Genomic DNA, 4,685 nt, shown 5'->3' with positions numbered 1-4,685 from the left:
ACTATCACCTGACCTCTTCCCATTGCTATAAAGAGGACTACTCAACTCTAGGAACCTGAGTTTCCGACCCAAAAACAGAACCACGGGTCATAATCTGCTGCCGACAACACTTCCTCTCTTTCAACTCATACCCAAACATACATACAACAATCCCTTACATAAACCAACACTCACACCTGGCCCAATCAGCCTCGGGCTGGAATACCAGGCATGCCTACGACGGGTCCGCTCATCCCTAGGATGGAATACCCTCGTATCCCTACACATGTTTGGCCCAATCAACCCTCGGGTTGGAATACCAAACACATCAGGTTCAATCACTCATAGGGTCCAGTCATCCTCATGATGGAATACCCTAGATTTGCATACTACTACACACATACCCCAAGTCTACAATCATACTTGAAGCCCAAGGATCCAACCTTGCAGCTTCCTCAAAAGTACTCTGATTCGACTCAACCGAGTGCAACTCACCCAAATCCCGTCATGACGTTTACTCCAAACGTACCACGACAGGGAACATTACTATCGCGATCTCTAGGTCCACAACCTACGACTGAAATATGCTCACACGGTCCTCAACACCGGTCTAGACTGCTCCCGAGTCTATCAACTCCGCTATCTCTAGCTCTTCTGTCCAAATATCCCATCTGGAGCTACTCACCTTCTCCTCCTCCAAGGAGACCTAAACCATGACTTCGCATCATCAGTCGGTGCCGAAATATCGGAACCTCACTCTATATCATCCACTGGTGGAGCACGTCGCTATCCCATAACACATATATATACTTAGAAACTGATTGCATAACTTACAATCCATAAAGAGTATTCCGCGTGCCCCTCATCGTTTTCGTCACTTGGGAACAATCCCGCTGATTGCTATAACATAGCAGTATCCCCACTGCTCGCTCAAAGATCCACAATACAAGCAGGGTTCTTACCATAACTAGACCGCCTCATCACACCACACCCGAACCGACATCCAAACTGCGTCAAGCGACATCCTTCAAAACAACGCCCCATCCGAGAATTTCCAATTCTCCCCCACTTAGAGCACTAACTACTGTCTACCGTCGGCGAAGCTGGCACGCGACCCAATCACCCCAATCCGAGACAACGAACTTCAAGGAATCCGAGTTCCTGCTGATGATCCCGGATCCCTGACTCATGATCTCTCCTTCTCTTGAATGCATCACCGGATACTACCCCTCTATAATCTCTCAATAATAACTTCTCACAAGCATCTACTATACTCTAATAACTCATGCAGGAAACAAACAATCCTATAATAATAACATGATCAAGATATAAAAGAAAAGACATACCGGCTGTCATATCTGGCGCTGTCCCGACCTCCTCGGTCACAAGCTGATAGGCACGCCCTGGAGCCTTTGGAGGCTCTGCTCGACCCTGACCCCCGTCAGTAAGTCTCAAAGTGGCTGGTGCTGGGGCCTGCACTGGCCTGGCAGCCAGTAGAGGACACTGGGCCTTCATATGGCCCACCTGATCACAATGATAACAAAGTCGAGCTCCGGCAGCTGGAGCCTGCTGCCTGCAATCCCTGGCTATGTGGCCCTCCTTGCCACACTTGTGGCACCCAGAAGAAGAACGACAACTTCCCTCATGCACCTTGCCACACTTCCCACAAGTGCGACTCCTCTGACCTCCCTGTCGATAATCAGTGGCCCTCAACCGTTTCGGCGCAGGCTGCGACTGCACCGGGGCCTGTCTCTGCTCTCTCAACTGGAGCTCAATCTCTAACTCGCGCCGCCTGGCGGCCTCCTGCAACTCCAACAAAGTATCACATCTCTTTGTAGACACGAACTGTCGAATATCTGTCTTGAGCATGCTCAGATACCGGGTCATCTGAGCCTTCTCCGAAGCAAACTCGGGGCAAAACATTGCCCTTACCGTAAACATCCTGGTGATCTTCGTCACCGACTCAGAATCCTGCTTCAACTCCAGAAACTCCTGAGCCAATCTCTCCCGCTCAACCCGCAGAACATAACGAGTACTGAACATGTTTCGGAATTGATCCCAAGTAACCGCAGCCCGCTGCGCATCCGAATATGATCCCGTAGTCAACCTCCACCAATACTTTGCCCCGAGCCTCAACAGGTTCAGAGCACACCTCACCCTCTGATCAGCTGGGCATGAACACGTGAAGAAACATCCCTCCACGTCTGACAACCATCTCATAGCAACGATCGGATCCTGAACCCCATTGAAAGTAGGGGCTTCGTATTATCGAAGTCCCGATACTGAAAGCCCCGACCGGCTCCTCCTCCTGCCGCTGCTACAGCCGTTGCGGCTGCTGCGGCAGCCGTCTCTGCAAGAGCTGCATAGCGCTCATCGAAGTACTCAACCATGGCAGTCTTGATCGACCCAAACAACTCTGGCAACTCAGCTCGAAACATAGTAGCAACCTCATCATGCAGGATATCACGAATCCTAGCATCCAACTCATCCGTCCTCATCTGACCAATGACCTCGGGTGGTACAGATCCATCCTGATCACCCTCTCCTGATCCCGATTCTGAACCGGATCCTGCCCCGAAGCGTCTCGTAATCACCATACTGCAGCACACCAAAAAGATTCTCAGATACGCCTCATAACAGCCTGGGAACTAACTGCTAATCAACACTCCAGGGGGTTGTGACTTCCTTGATACGGGTATGGGTCCTGTGCTTTCAGTAGTACGGGCCCATACTACCTTCCACACCTACCCATATTTGTCTTAAGTATCACCACAACGCCCTAGACATATACACACATAGCAAGCGCTCAATCCTCACTCCTAGAGGAATACTGAGTATCTCACATAAGGAAACCCTAGGCTAGCAGGCATCACCTAATCAGGAAATTCTATCATACAATTCCTGAAGATCCCTAGCCTAGTACTAGCATGCTGTTCTAACATATCACATAATCAAATAACTCGTATGGTATTTTGGGGTCTACTTACTGGCTCCGGCTGATCGTACCCTCTGCATCCTCCTTTACTTATTTTGAAAACCATTTTAAAAATCTTTCCTTGATTTGAGACTGGAGTCACACGAATGTTCCTCCAATTCACTCAAACCAAGGCTCTGATACCAACTTGTAACGACCAAAAATTTCAACCAATTTAAAACATTTTATTTCATTCAAAAACCATTAAGTTCATACATCCTGTTTTCAAAATAGTTGAAACATCAGAGTATCCCCCATAACCATATCACATAAATCATAAAACATGAGGAGCGGTACGATCACGCCTTTGCCATGCCACGATCACCTGATGTACCTGAAACAATAAACTAAAACCGTAAGCTCGAAAGCTTAGTGAGTTCCTCCAAAATACCCATACACACATAACCATACACATACATCAATAAACAGCATACAATGGGTCCGGTCAACCATCAGGATGGAATACCCTTGGCCCTCAACCGTCGAGTTGGAAGACAAACATACTACGAGTCCAATCATCCTCGGGATGGAATACTCTCGGCCCACAACCATCGGGTCGGAATGCCCACCCACCTATACATACAAAACTACTATGGGTCCAATCATCCCTCAGGATGGAATACCCCAGGCCCTCAACCATCGGCTTGGAATGCCCACCTACTATGAGTCCAATCATCCTACCGGGATGGAATACTCCTGGCCCACAACCATCGGGTTGGAATGCCCACCTACTACACATACAATAACTACTATGGGTCCAATCATCCCTCATGATGGAATACCCCAGGCCCTCAACCATCGGGTTGGAATGCCCACATACTATCAAACATGTGCACCTATCAAATAATCACATAACAGTCTACAGAACGACATACTAGGGCCCTATCATCCTACCAGGATGGAATACCCTCTACTACTGCTCAACACGTGCACATATAATAGGTAATCTCCTACCAGCACACAGAGGGTCAGACCAACTACCGATCACTAAGCATAGCCACATCCAATCTATCAGAATACTGATCTAACAGAGCATACCATCATATAGCCATCCTATCTACCAGGATGCCAACTAACATAACACAGCAGTAACTAACTCAAATAACAATTCAAAGGGCCGGCCTTGGTGCCTTAGACCCTTGGGTATAGTGAGGATAACTCACCTTGCACTGCTGAAACCTTGCTGATATCCCTCTAGCTGCTATCTGCCAATCCCGAACTGCTGCTCCTTTGGCTCCCCGAGCTAACAACACCAAATATCACTTAGTCCAATACATTAATCCATCTTAGGGTAAAATGACCATTCTACCCCTAAACCAATTGGGTCCATATCTATTGTCCACAACCAAGGCCCAATACTAAGTAAGCTTCCTAAGCCCAATAGTAGCCTTATAATGGCCCAATTTGCTATATTGGGCCCAAACCCTTAATGTGCCTTACCCTAAGCCCAAAATATAATTCCTGACCCATATTAACCGACTCCCAATGGCCCATCAAGCCCAAATACCCAGACATGGCTCCAAACCGTGGCCCAAAACATATAGCCCATACAGAGAGAGTACGTTGGCCGTACATCTATGTACGCTAAGCGTACAGGCAAGATGGTGCGTACGTTGGGCGTACCTGCACATACGCTCAACGTAATACCTCTGATAAGACCTTTTCCCAATAAGTGCTTAATACTCATATCTACAAGCTACCATTACATATTCTGGTCCTTTTCCACGTCTTA

The sequence above is a fragment of the Lactuca virosa genome, chromosome 2, assembly GCF_052849685.1.
Source record: "Lactuca virosa cultivar CGN04683 chromosome 2, Lactuca_virosa_CGN04683_v6, whole genome shotgun sequence".
NCBI lineage: Eukaryota > Viridiplantae > Streptophyta > Magnoliopsida > Asterales > Asteraceae > Lactuca > Lactuca virosa.
The sequence above is the reverse complement of the archived record's forward strand: the minus strand, read 5'-3'. Positions refer to the sequence as shown.